Genomic DNA, 15,407 nt, shown 5'->3' on the forward strand with positions numbered 1-15,407 from the left:
AGGGATAAATATTCCTAAAGCAGAAATATGTATAAGTATATGTATATGATGATGTTTATGATGTATATGCTGTATGATGTATATGTATATGTGTATACATATGTGTATATACACGCACACACATATATATATATATATACATGTGTATATGCACACATTCAATAACACATATGTACATATATTCACACATACACTTACATTTACTATTGGTCAGCAAGCAGTTTCATTTGAGTTTATTTTTTATTTTTTTCATATTTGAGAGTTTCATATGTGTATAGAATGAAATATGATCCTATCTAATTCTTATTTACCCCTTCCAGCTTTCTCTATATACCCCTAACTCCATTTGTTTTAATAGCCCTTTAAGTCCTGTTAGTGCTGCCCATACATGCATAGGTGTAGGGCCATGCACTGGAAACTGGGAAATCTATCAGTTGCCACATCCTCAAGAAAAAAAAATTCCCATCATTTATCCACAGTCAATGTCTTCTTAGAAAGGGGTGAGGTTTGGAGATCATGTAGCCCAGCTCTTTGTGATGCATTGTTTTAATGAAGATAGATGAAGACTCTCCATTGTTCTTCACTCTTACTGGCTGCTGATACATGACTCATGGCCCTCACAGAGTGGTCAGAGCTCCTATTTTTCAGTTATTCCATGGTGACCTAACCATGCTTTTTGAAATGCCTTCACACTAATTATGTGAAGGTAAAAGCACTTTCTTCTGCCTTCTGTCATGTCCTTTGTACTTTGAGGAGTTAGAAGTCAGTGTGTTCTCTGTCATTTCAAGAGGAATGGTGTAAAGATTAATGTTATTATTTAGAGTAAGAGCTGAGCTGAATCCCAATGTCAGGCTTACTTACTGAGTGCACAATGACAAAGTGCCTAAATGCATCACAGTGGTTGTCATGAGCATCAATGCACATGTAGTCGGCTTAACCATGTTTTGTGGGAGGAAATAATTTCATAGCTTGTAATCTATCTGGATTTGACTGATGAACCAATGGTTAGAATCCAGTAGTTCCCAATTGTAGGTCCAGAATCAGGTCCTCTGAGGTTTCCTAGATAGTTCAACATCTATAGCACTGAGTTACCCATCACTACCCTCCTGAGCACAGGGTCAGGAAGGTTTATTTATTGCTCCTTGCAGAAAAGGAAAATGCTTCTTTGAACCTGGTTTTCAGTCTCAAACAAAGCCTGCTTTCCACTGACTGTGTCACTCCATGTGCCTCATGGTGGAGGTGCAGTTGTTTCTGGAAGGTTTCTCTCTTGTGCTTGCGGTCTCTTAAACTTGTGTCTGAGCTCTTCCTGCATCTTGCCACTGACCGTCCTTTTCATGCCAACACCAGAGTGGCTGTGACCACAGACATAAAGGAACCTGGGCCCACGTTGCACTGCTCCTCACTTGTGTGTGCCTCTTGGGGTCGTTTTTCCTTTTAATTCTTCTGCTTTGCTGGTAAGCTCTTCATTTAACTTCACAGTCTGCAGAAGCCTGGGATAAAGAAGCTATATTCTGAAGGGATCAATGGAGGCATCACAGGTGATGTTTTCTGTAGGATAAACAAGTCAGGCATTAAATTGGATAATTCTGATTACTGGCTCCTGTTCTCCAGTCTTGCCTTTTGTATAAGTAGACTCAAATTACATGTCTCTTTATTTCCCTCCAGCTTCCCATGAGGTTGAGGACAGAAAAGAATTAACTAAACAGTGAATGCACAAAATACAGTTGCATCCTCTGCAAGGACGGAGGAATGTGTTTTAGAGGATGGGACATTAAAGGGTCAGGCACTGGTGTTCAACTTTTAACTTTGTCTGGGAGAATGCCCTGAAAAAATCTTAATGACTCTTCTCTTGTGATTAATTCCTAGAGGGAATCCTGAGAGACTCTTAAAAAAAAAATGGGCCCTGCCTGCCAGGGAACTGGTTTGGCTGTCAGCAGTGGGTTAGGCTGCTTTTGACTGTTCAAGGCTCCTCTTTATACAGTTTATAGATTCTCAAGAGCTACCAGACATGTGCAAACTGCATGTGATAGTGCACACATCAGCACAAAAAATGCTATGTGGTAGGGTAGCAGGGTCTCAATTTTGGGCCTACTTAGTCTACATGAGAGACTTTCTCTGGGTGAGAAAACATTACAAACAAAAAACAAAGATTAAAAAGAAAAGCAACAGTAAAATTTTTGAGTGGAAAATCTAACCAAATCTTCAAGTTCTGGGTCCATAGAGTCAACCAACTACAAATAAAAAATATGTGATAAAGATGTATCTGTATCAAACACATACAGGGATTTTTTTTCTTGTCACTTTTTCCTAAATAGTACATGGTTAAAGCTGCATAGCATTTTCATTGTATTAGGCATTATGGCTCATCTAGAAATCACATAAACTACACAGGAGGATTGTGATATTACATGCAAACACTATACCATTTTATATGCAAGTTGAACATCAACTGATTTGGGTGTCTTTGATGATCCTGGAGTCCATCCCCCATGGATAGCGGGATAATAACTGTTCTCTCTATTTATCAAGAGCCCAGGGAATTCCAAGGCACACAGCTCTGCCAAAGATAACATCATAGCTTGTGAAGCAAGATCCTGAGGGACCTGGAACAAACAGTGAAGGATTAATTGGTGGGATAAGCTCTAAGGCAATGAGGCTTATTAGGTAGAAAACTCGGGGTATGAGACAGTGGTTATAATGTGCAGTTCCTGGGGTAGAGTACCAGTAACAGCTAGGGACTTGTTAGAAAGTTCAGGCAAGCTCTCTATGTGATCTTAACACACACCAAAGTTTAGGAATCCTTCTAGAAGTGAGTTTGTTGACACGGGTCTGTGATCTCCTCTACTTAGGAGAGGGATGTGCAAGTTCAAGGCCACCTGGGCAAGCATAAGGAGATGCTATCTCAAAATAAAAAGTGCAAAGACTGTAACTTAAAGCATTTATGTATCATGTGGAAAGCCCTGGGCTCAATTCCCAGTGCCAAAATCACAAACCAGTAACAGCAAAGATGAATTGAGCTAGAGTAAATATTTCTGATGCCGCCTAGTATGTTTAGAACTCAGAAACTGTGTGGAAGCCATCTGTTTATAATTTTGGTGGGAAGCAGAGGCCTGTCCCAGACCCAAGAGACAACTGCCAAGCACTGGAGCTGCAGACCCAGAGCAAGCTTCCTGTGATGTTTGCATAACTGCTCAGCTGCTGTTATGCACCTAGGGCCTTTCTATGTTCAGTGTCTTTTTCAGAGAAATGGGTGCAAAAATTAGTGTCTTCCTTATGAAGTCATTATCATAATCTAATAGCATAGCACTTAAACATTAAAAAGTTCAAGCAAATTTGGTGAGAAAACAGCTATTTTTATGATTCCTTGTTTTTTTAAAGATGAATCTATCTTTACTTTCAAAATGTAGACCTGAGGCTTTCTGAGTAGTCTCTGTCGGGAGGCTGTGCCACTGAAATTTTAAGTGCTTGTCTCTGTATTTCCTTGTAGAATTCCCCTTGTCCTGGTTTGTCATATCTCTTTACACAGTTGGAAATGTACATGGTATGTGGCCTAGTTTTATAGGGCGATCCAAACTATTATTCATTTTGCAGATTTTTGCCTTTCTAACCAAGCCAAGTCCCCAAGGAAAGACTCAATATAGACTCCAGCCCTAATCCCTCCTCCTAAAGAAACCGTGTCCAGTAAGTTTTTTTGGAGTCCATTTAGGAGCACTGTCAACATCTTTTATGTTAAACGAGTGAGTGCAGCCTCGGGTCCTTTGGGAAGATGTTAGAAAGCATGCTGTTCCACTAACCTGCTCACCCTGGACTTCAGCTGTTGTCATGGCAATGCCAGTCCTGGTAGGTGAGTGCATATCCTTATTAGGAAAAAAAAAATGAGTTCAGGGATCTTGTGAGTAGGGCAGCTCCTCTCTGTGTCCTCCACAGTCACCTTCCCTTTGACAGCCCAGGAAAAGAGCTTTATGTAGTGAGTGATCTCTAGCAGGGTGGGGGAAGCAAGCCCTTGGAAGATGCAATTTCATTTTCAAGGGGTGTGAAGCTCATTATGCTTGCTAGAGCTCTCCATGTAACACATGATACACAAAGATTTGCTTGTTCTCGCCTGGTTTGGAGGGAGGTATCAAGATGATATGGCATGAAGAATTAACCCAGGAGGATCCAGGAAGCTTAAATCTTTGCTGCCTCTGTTTAAGTGTCCTTTCTTCATTTCCTACTTGGAGGAACATTCACACCTTCCATTTTTATTGACTGAGTAGGTAAAAGTATGGGGTTGAAAATGTCTTGATGTTCTAAAAATTATTTTGTATAATAAGTAGTTTCTGTGATCTTTCTCCAGCCCCTGTGTTTTCTGTACATTTCCCTTCACACTAATTTTCCAGTGTTGCGAGCTCAAGGCCAAATATAGCCAAGGTTGGAAACCATGACATGTATTAAGAGAACTTTCTTCTCAGTTGTCCTCAAAAGGTGACTCTAAGTCTCATGCAAAATTACCCAATCTTGTATGCATGCATGTGTGCTTCTTGACATATATTTTGAAGGCAAACACAGTGAGGAGAGGAGGACACCAAAAACTGTTTCCCAGGGCAAAAGTTTCTTTTGAACTCCACAGATGCTAATGTTGGGCAAGGAATAGAACCTCATTATAGTTTCTGTGGTTTTCATAGATCCATTTAATATGTTGACTACATTGGAGCAATAGAGCATGGTCCCTGGAGAATTTTCTCCTGACAACTTCGACTACGTTTTTGAAAATTTGTATGCTTTAGCCTTCTTTTGTTCGCTGGTTGTGTGGAGCCAGCTGTAGTATACACACATGTAATTCCTGGACTCAGGAGGGCTAAAGCAGGAAGATCTTCAGGAGTTCAAGGCCAGTATGTTCTATATACTAAATTTCAGGCCAGGTTATATATCAAGACCCAATTGCAAAACGAAAGAAAATAACCAAGCCAATCAACCAACAGCCAACCAACCAACCAACCAACCAAACAAACAACAAACAAAATTCCATGAAATAGGATTTCTGAAATACTCATCTAGGTCTTGCTATGCACTTTTTCTGTTGTTGACTTTTAAAGCCCCTTATCAACAGTCTGAGTCAGGTTTCTGGTAGGGAGTTCCCAATGTTCTAAAAAGCCTAAAAAGGGAGAATTCACCAATTTTTCCACTTGTCTCAGCAGCACAAAGACTAAAGACAGCTGGCTGCCTGTTGTTTGAAAGCTTTGTCTGGAAGAGGAAATAAAGGGTGGAGTCTGTTTCCTTTGGTAAGGAAGATCACTAGGTCTGTTTAGATTAGGAGTCTGGGAACTCCTATTTGGAAGGCACTTGAACATGAAAAATCTACATCTGACCTGGTTTACAGTAGAATTATCATCGCAATTCATAAGTGTTATAGCTCCAGAGAGCCTTGCCCTTGGTCTCACCCACACTGGCAAGCTACAAACTAAAGCCTGCCATGGTGATAACAAGGAACTTTTAAAGCAAAAAATTTGGAGATAGTCAGCCAAAGGAACTTGAAAAAAATCATCTTCATAGAAGCAATCAGCTTTGCAGTTGAGAAGGTCACTGCCTAATCTGGAGAAACATATTCAGGTCAAATGTTGGCTGTAGACCAGGGTTCTCTAGGGAAGGCTCATAAGGGTTCCAATTGCTGTAACTGAGTATTTGGGGTTGTAGAGGGGACTTATTCTGTCTTGGCATTGGAAGCCTTGTTATTCCCAATCAGCAAAAAGATAGGAAGTAGAGATAGGTGCTGTTCTACCCTAATCTATCTCCTGAAGTCATGTGCTTTCTCAGCAACCATCTTGTCTACCTTCAAAGGAAAGAACTAGGTAAAGGATGGGAAGGGTTAGTACTAGAGGTTATATTACCAAAGGAAATCCAGATAAAGAAATGTTTGGGTTCCTGTTTAAATTGAGAGCTTTGTAGAAGATATACTTAAGAGGTGTAAGCACTGAAATCTGAGGTATAAGAGGTAGCTTTGGGTGGCCAGATTTGGATCCACAAGAGAAAAGGGACAATGAGAAGTTTGTTATTAGTAAACTCATACCTCTTACCCACTGTATCTCAAACACTCAACCTCTGGATCACAGGTGTATCACATGTTAAAAAAAAGACTTAAAAATGAAAAATGAGTGAGGGCTGCTTTGTAGACAAAAGTCTAAACAAGCAAGGTCAGTGTTGATGATTCAAGAAATTTCAACATATTGAGTTTATATCCAACAATAGCCAATTCTGTCCCGAGCCATTGCTCACATGCCATGCTGGGCCAAAACTAAGTAATGAAGTGATATTCCATAGGCCTTCTGTTTTTCTATTTTGTTTTTGTTTTAACTGTACAGTATAGACACTGTGTTGCTTAAGAGCATATGGGTCCCATTCGTGTTCCCATTATTAACCTGGAGTCATATGAATGCCCTAAAGCCACTGAACATGTGAGCAACTTAGAATAGATGCTCACCAACCTGTGTGAAGAGAAGTTAGATGTTGGGGGGGGGGAGAAGATCACAAGATATGTAAACAATTCTGAGGAAGATACAGGTTTGTGAGTTTGATGATAAGCTATAAAATACAGAAATACAGAATTTTTTTTTTGTCAAAAACTACTAGAAAGGCTATCCCCTGCCTTCTGTCTTCTCCTAGGACTGGAGATAGAACTCCTCCATGGTGCTTGCTAGAAATGTGCTCTCACAACTGAGCTGTAATCCTAGCTTTCTTACTTGGAAAACAAAATGAAACAAAAAACAAAATTCAACACTAAACCACCAAAAGCAGCCCTAGGGAGGTTTTCTCAGTGAATGTACTAATAGAAGGTCTTTGCTGATCAGCTTTTAAAATCTAACTCTTGAACCATTGTCTTTTGGACTATAGAAACAGACTTTTAGAACAAGAGGAATATTTAACAGCAATATCTACAATTTATTAAAGACTGTGATGAAAGCATCCCACAGATATTACATAATTAAATAATGTGTGTGTGTGTGTGTGTGTGTGTGTGTGTGTGTGTGTGTGTGTGTGTGTATGTGTGAAGGGGGCTCAGAGGACAGTCTCAGGTGTCATTTTGTCAGGTGCTCTCCTGCTTTATTTAGAGACGAGGTCTTTCACTAGCCAGCAAGCTCTAAGGTTCAGTCTGCCTCTGCCACCTCAGGGCAACACCATATTTGACTTCTTTTTCTTTTTCTTCCTTTCTTTTCTTTTCTTTCTTTCTTTCTTTTTTTTTTTTTTTTTTGTTTTAAACATGGCTCTAGAATCAAACTAATGTCTCTGTGCAACATCTCTCTACTTGTAAGACAAGCGCTTTATCAACTGAACTATCTCCTCAGACTTTCCACAACTTTAAGAGAGAAGTTCATTATCATTCCATGTTTTAGAGAAGGAACAGGAGGCTTATGAGAAGTAGGTGATTTCCTTCGATCACCCAGCTGATTATAGGGTTTTTCTGAGTTTCATGTTTTCGGTGTCAAGTAAAAGGCTTACACCCACCAATGCTTAAGAAAATTTTATTGAATTCTTTAATGAATACAGTGACAAAAAAAGGCATTTCAGCCCATATCTTCCTGCTGCCAAACTCTATCTGTTTACCGTGTTTCTGTCATGTTGCCCCACATGGCAGGTGGAGGATTCGTTGTCTGAGCTCTAGGCTTGCTACAGCTGGAGCCTGTGCTGGTTTCATGTTACTGTTGTCACAAGATAACATAAGTATTGTAGCTTCAGATATCACAGATTATCTTAAAGCACCTCAAAGTCCCAAATGGTGTGTTCCAGACAATAAAGCAAGGACCCATTTTCCTTCAATTGCCAATAACATGTTTCGTGTTTCCATCCGAACCCCATGCCAGGCACTTTCAATGTATATATTTGCATAAATAGTATATTCACAAGAATTTAGGTATTCTCTAAGAAATAGATCATATTTCTTGTATCTTTATGGGTCTTCTGTAGCAGAATCATAAGAGCTTCTTTCTATTACCAGTCTCTCAAAAGTAGTTGAAGCCCTTTCTATTCTGTCTCTCAAAATTCTTCCAGACTTTATCCAATGCCTAATTCCAAAGCCACTTTTTAAACTTTTGGTTATTTTTATCAGCATCATTCTGCCTTAGAATACAAATTATACCCCTGTATCCAAAGATCACAACAAATTAACATAAAATAAGTAGTTTAAAACAATATATCTTGATTATCAGATAGTTTTGAAGATTGGAAACCCAAAGTAAGCTACACTTGTTAAAATAATGGAGTTGGAAGGGCTACTGTTTAGAGGCTCTCTAGAAGGACTCCCAAAAGATGGGGATGGAGGCACATGGGTGTAATTCCAACACTATAATTCTAACAACTGGGAGGTTTCTGCAGGAAGATGTGGAGTTCCAGGCCAGTGTGAGTGGTATAGCATGACCCTGTCTCAAAAGTCATTAAAAGAATAAAAGGACCCATCCTTTTACACTTTTCAGCTTTTAGAGGCTGCCTGCATTTCTAAGCATGGGGGGCTCTTATTTCCGCTTCAAAGCCACCAATGTAGCATCTGCATATCAATCTCTCTTTCATCTCTAAGGGTGTTATAAATGCACTGAGCTCACCTAGCTAATCCAGTATAATCTATCTCAAGATCTTTAATCATAGAGGATTAAGATCACTTTTATTATGCAATGTAACATATTAAAGGGCACATCATTTTACTTAAGACAGGATCTTTGGTGTTCAAGGAGATGTGGCTATGGGTGTGCATGTGCATGCATGTATGTGCATGTAGATAGTTTAATAAAGGTAAAGTTAAGTTAAGATACATATTAGAAATCTGACTTTAAATCCTTTTTGAAAGCTACTAATTGCCCTATTTCTAGTTGAGACTATTAATTGTCTTTTCTCCCCAAATCTTTTTTTTACTGGATAGTTTTTGTATTTACATTTCAAATGTTATTCTTTTTCCTGGTTCCCCCTTCTTTGGGTAAGATATACTGGGAACTTATATTTGCTTGGCACAGTCCATTGAAAATCAGACTTCCCATACTCCCTTTCCTCAACAGAATAAACAGTTATTCCCTAGGAACAACAAACAATTTGAGTTAGAGGTCACTTTATTCCTAGTTCTTTTCAGAGCACATCACCCAAAGGGTAGGAACCTATCTGATGAGCATTCTCCTCTCTGGACAGAGGTGGATATGTGGACCAAAAGGGAATCATTCTCACTACATTACCATGTTGAAGTCTTATGGTGATTGATGTGCACCTGGCTTAAGAACCATGTTCTAAGGGTTGGGAGAGGCAGGAGAAGACATGCTCCGAATCACCCAAAAGTTCTGAAAGAGCAATCATGGCGAGCAGTAGCTGCTAAAAAATCACTGTCCCTGAAGAAATGCAAGGACATCATGTGACCTGTCTTGTCTGCCTCTGACATCAGTGCCTAGGAGGAATGAAATGTATAGTTAGGACTTAGTTGAAGAATAACAGAGAAGAATTAAGAACCTGATCCATGTATATGTGCTCACTGGGAGTTTGAGGATAGAGAGTGCTTTAGACAGTAGTCCTTAACTTTCTAGGTTTTCCTCCAAGTGTTTTCCTACATTAAAGACAGGAGAGGGGGAATTGGGGCCTAATTCTTTGGGTTCATGCATTCTGTTTGTTTCTTAGGTGTACCTTGCACAAAAACCTAAGTTGACACCAGTTTCAGGCAAGGCACTTGCAAAGCTCTCTCTGAGAGCAGGTGACTCCTCACACTGCTGACAGTGATAAGGCCTTGGGTTCTCACAGGGTCTCTCAGGAGCAGCATCTCTGTTCTGAGTGGCACTGAGATGTCAGTTCAGTGCTGTCTCTGAGGTCTGCTGTCGTGGGACTGTTCAGTCAATGGTCCTTGTCACTTCAATTTCCTTGTGTTAGACCAAGAATAAATTGATTCCACATAATTGCCTCTGGGAAATTTCTTTTGGGAAAATGGTTCTTTTGGTGTGTTACCTTTGAATCCAGGGATTTAGAGGTGTACATTAGCTTCTGTGATCTTTCTCACTCAGGGTCACAACCTTGCCTCCAGGATAATAGCCTCTAAGTGGCTGTTTCAAAGGCCCTAGGAAGTTACTTACACCAACTCAGGCCCAAGCAGGTTGTAACAATTCCATCGCTGACCACCAGCATCAAGGTTTCTTCTTAAAAATTCTCATTTATTCCAGTTCTCTCTTTTTTTCCTCCACTGCCCTGGCACAGATGAAGACATAGAATTCTTGCCAGAGGTGCTTTTCTTGGCTTGGTAGGAACCTTCTATAGAGTCACCAACTGTTTATTGAGCTCTCATACCAGACCAGGTTCTAATCCAGCTGATATGATTAAAATATAAAATGTGTAATATTTAGTAATTACATGTGTAACATTTATATGATGATGATGATGATAATATAATAATAAATTGTTCACTGATAATTAGTAGTGGAGAAGAGAAATGTGAAAAGAGAAAGATGACAATGTCATGTGATAAAATACATCCCTGTCATGCTCAGATGGGGCCAGTTTGGGGGGAGGGGCAGTCAAGAATGTCTAACTCAGTTGTACTCTACACAGACTTTATGTAAGTCAGCTGAGCTGGTCCATCTTTTCTGAGAGAATCCCCCAAATGCGTTTTGCAAGACACAAACCCTTTCTCCAAAGCCATGAGTGATGGATGTATGGAAGTCTAGAAGGTGGAACGGAAAATCTAGAGCACATGTTTGGTGTTACTTGGCATTTAATATGATAATATAGCAGAATGGAAATTCTGAAAGAGGAGGAAAACTTCAGGCAAAGGAAACAATACACGAAAAAACATAAAGAGAAGTCGATAATCTCGGTGAATACGAGGCATGCTGGATAGGGTGGGAAAGGAAAAAGGAAATCAGAACAGAAAGGCAAACTAGGCCAGATTTTACAAGGCATTTAATACTCTGATTCAAAAAAAAAATAAACAAACGAAAAAACAAACTGGTAGTTTAATTCTCTGGAAGTGAAGCCCTGGGGTTTTCTTCTAGAAAATGCTTTTAAGCACTCTCAGTTCTACCAAATCTTCAGAAACCGGCCTGTGATGTGCCCAAACAAGTTAATAAGCTAACAAGAAAAGCCTTTTTCCTCTCAAACCAAGTTCTGTCACGTTAGATGTCTGCAGATAGGGAAGTAAAGGGGAGACAAATGAACAGCACCTTCCATACCAGTTCTCCCATAGGAATATATAGGACTGGGTTGAGAGTGTCCTCCGCCAACTGAGGAGGACCTGGTGTGGTCACATCTGAGAGAGTGTATATATATATTGGGAAGGCACGCATGTTTAAAACTGACTTTCTATTACCATCGTTTAGTAAACCTCACAGTGCCAAAGTCTCTTTTGTGTTACCAAATTGTGCAATCATATATAAAACAAGGGAGACTAGACATCACACGAGGATGGCTCTGGATGGTTTTGTGTCATGAAACAAAAAATAGAAATAAATAAATAAATAAACAAATAAATAAAACAAATAAACAAAATGTTAAAAATGCTACCAGCACTTATTTTCAGTCAATTTATGAAACATCACAGTGCCCGGCACATGGTAAACAGGAGTTGTAGTGTTTTTACCAGATTAAATGGCTGTGAGTAAAGTGTGTAGGTCAAGGTGGTGATGGTGGTGAAGCATCTGCCATGCTCCTGTCATCTTGCTACTGTGGTGTTCTGACAGAGTCTCCATTTTATGTCCTCAGTGCAGAGATGTCACTACTTGTCTAGAAATGGCTGCTTGAGGCTGAGAAGTGACACAGCAACGCAGAGCCTGGGACAGCTGCCAGACTCTGAGAAGCACAGATTGTGATGTGAGGGGGAGGGTAGTGAGGAAAAGTTTCAGAGAGCAACCAAAGACACAGGATGCTTTACTTACATTAGGAGGGAGATGGTTGTGCTCCACACACTTTGGGATTGGGCAGGGAGCAGCAACACTTATTGTTGCTGGGCTGGAGGAGGATACTAGCTAGCCATGGGCCCTAGGTCCAGCCAGGGTAGGCTGCTTTCACAGGTCCCCCACAATTAGAAAGACATCACTGTTTGATTCCCAAAGAAACCTGGGAGAAATAGATAACTGTATTGTTTATTCGCATACTAAAACATGTGTGTGGCTTCTAGGCTCACTCCCTACTTGTGGCTCCACCCAGTGTTTCTCATCCCCACTGTCTGACCCTAAACCTCTCTAGCCCAGGGATTTCGTCTTCCCTCCCCCAGCTTCTGATTCCTACCTAACCCTGTCTTTTAGGCCTTGAGCTTTCTTGGCCTGCCCTTGGCCTCTTTATTCTCTCAGATCTCCTCTCTTCCTCTTTCGCTCTTTTCCTCTTTCTCCTCTCACGGCTGGACTCTTTCAGGTGACTGGCTGTACTATTATATTTACACTAAAATCCTTCTTGAGGATCTTAATTTCTTAACAACCTCTCCCCAATTTTCACAAGGCACTCCGAGGCATGAAATAGGTCTTTGCTATGAAAGAAGCAAACATTTTGAAAATCAAATTTCTGCTGAACTAAAACAATGAGAAATGCCTCATTCTCTACCAATCCAGTAACAAGTAGTATCAGTAATGTAGTGCTTACCTCCCAGGATGCTCATAAAAATTTTAAAGATAAAATATAATTATATTGTTGATGTATATTAAGCTATATGACACTGTTTGCATACTAATTAATGTCCTTTAACTATTTCCCTTTAGTGAGGTAGCCAATGTTAGCAATTTTGTACACACCCTCCAAATAGTTTTAATTAATACATTTTACTTACTTAATACAGAATCTCTTTATATAGTGAAAGACCCAAATTGAGCCTTATCTAATTGAGGCTCCCATGAATGAGACGAGAGATCTAGAATCAATGCAAAAGCAAGAGTTTTATTCGTCCAGTGCACTGGGGTGGCCTACATCCAGAGGAGAGGCGACCCCGAAAGGCTGTTACAAGTAGTTTTTATACTTTTTAAGGGTACAGGTTACATCAGCAAGGTTATAATTTAAATTCATTGGCTAAGCATATTGACCTTTAAACCTATTCATTAGTGAGCATATGCATCAAGACCCTAACTAGGACTCTCTCGAGGGTCAGATGGCTATTAGTCAGTACATTCTTGGGTTTTTCAAGAATGTTCCTGCTTCTCCCAAGAGCTGTGGGTGGAAAACTTGGCCTAGCCTTGACCTGAGGTGGTAGGATTAAGTCTGGTGAAAGCCCCTAGGGTCCTTCAATAGCAAGGCTAACTACCATAGTACTACTTGTTGTTGTAGCCCAGGGTGAAGTTTGAACCTTAATCCTGCTGTCTTTTGCCTCCTGCATGCAGGGAAGACAGGTGTGTGGCACCATCCTCAGCTAACATGCTTTCGTGTTTTAGAGCAGTTCAGAGTAAAATAGAGCAGGAAGTATGGTGTCCCCTCACATATGCACAATCATCCCTCATTGTGGTTGGGTACTCTGCTCCAGAGAGGTAGATTGGCTACTAAGGATAAAACTAGACTGATTAATCTCATTACCCACAGGCTGTAGTTTATATTAAAGTTCACCTTATCAACCTTAAACATTTATTTAGTTCTATAATGTATACATTTTTCATAAAAATGGGATTTTTCTATGCCTGCTAATGTACAACTCATGTGTGTCTTTTTTCAATACATTTTTATGTGTTTGTGTGTTTAAGAAATACATAAGTCAGTACAAATAGGCCTGTTTATTCTTTATTTTATTTTATGTACTTGGATGTTCTGCCCACGTGTATGTCTGTGTGAGGCTGTCAGATATTCTAGAACTGGAATTACACAGACAGTTGTGAACTGCCATGTGACATGTGTGAGCTGCCATGTGGGTGCTGGGAACTGAACCCAGGCCCTTTGGAATAGCAGCCAATGCTCTTAATCCCTGAGCCATCTCTCTAGTCCCCATCTACTTCGTTTGTTAATTAAGCAGATAATACTAAGTTGTAGGCCTATAATTCAATTTATTTTTACCCTGTTTTCTTCTTTAGTATTCTCATCTGTAAACAATGCAATATATGTATTCTTGTACATGTCTTATACATTTTCACAAATATCCATGTATGGTATATTTTTAGAAAAAAAATTCTGAGGTCATAGGGTATAGAAATAGTAACGTTACAGTAATGTTATCATTAAGATACATTGAGAATCCTGGAGCAGAGAGAGGATAGATTTTTACTTGTAAGGTCCAAACTATTTCACTTCCTCTAGGAAGACAAGCACAATCTTTATTCCAGTTACTCTACTGTAAAACTCATACACTAATTTCTCTCACTATATTGTAACACTTCAAGATTAGAATACCTGTCTGTATTCACCTTCCGAATTCATATCCATGTTCATTGCCACTTTATTATAAATAAATATTTAGTGGCATGAGTAATAAAGCTTCCGAGAAGAAGGTATTTTTATCTGTTTTGCAGATGGAAACCATAAAAAAAAGTTATAAAAATAGTATAGAAGAAATGAGAAGAAAGAATAGTAAAGCTGATGTTTGAACCCAAGGCTTTGGGTGTCCTAGAACTTGCTCTGTAGACTAGTCAGACTTCCTTTGCCTCCCAAGTGCTGGATTAAAGGCGTGTGTCATTACTGCCCAGCATCCCAGGGCTGTTGATGCCCAGAGTGCTTTCTACCAACTCTAACTAGGTAATCACTTCCAGAGGCCAGGAAGAAGCATTGTCTCCTTCTCAGCCACTTCTGAACTGGAAGGGTGATCATCAGTGACCCCTGGGAAGGTCAGACCCTCTGGAATGAGCGTCCCTGAAAAACAGATTTCCTGGAAGTACTGCTCGGAGAAATAAGTTAACAGCAGTATGGCCCTAAAGGAATAATACATACTAATGGTAATTACTCCTTACTGCAGTGTCCCCTTGTGCCAGGCATTATTCTCTGTAATTTATGAGCCTTGTCTCTTTCAATGTTCACAATCCCATTAGGTGGATAGTGTTATGTTTGTTTTGCATATGAAAAAAGGTAGGTGCTGAGTGTGAAGTGACTGCTCAGGGTTTTACAGCAGGTGAATAGCAAAGATGAAATCCTTATTCAAATCTGTGACCTGATCCTGAAGAATCTGAATTCTAAGCATTGTCCCTTAGGGTGTTAAGAGTCAGCTGCCATGGAGGAGTGTGGAATAATTTTTTTTTTTTGAGAAGAAATGCTATAAAGGGAAATTCCTTTTTCTGGATCCTAGGGAACCCAAGCAGCCAGGAATTAAAACAGAGAGCGCAGGCAGCTTGAGCCATGGCTGGGTTGAGGAAGACACTGAAAGAAGTTTGATTTGATTTTTCAAGCTAAGAAGATGGGAAGGTGTGAGACCAGCCGTTCCAATGTTTGAACCAGGATCTGGAGCACGTGATGCCTTTATACTCTTAACCTAGAAATGGCAGAGTTATTTTGGGCACAAAGCGAGAGCTGTGGCTTTAAAAATA

At 39.9% G+C, this 15,407-nt stretch overlaps 1 protein-coding gene across 11 annotated transcripts in view; it reads left to right on the forward strand.

Moving 5' to 3' along the window:
* Positions 1-15,407, forward strand: part of LOC308423481 (protocadherin alpha-9) — a gene marked incomplete at both ends in the record, with an annotated part of 218,243 nt that overhangs the window by 194,750 nt on the left and 8,086 nt on the right. The window lies entirely within an intron of this gene.

Source organism: Micromys minutus (genome assembly GCF_963924665.1).
Source record: "Micromys minutus genome assembly, chromosome: 8".
NCBI lineage: Eukaryota > Metazoa > Chordata > Mammalia > Rodentia > Muridae > Micromys > Micromys minutus.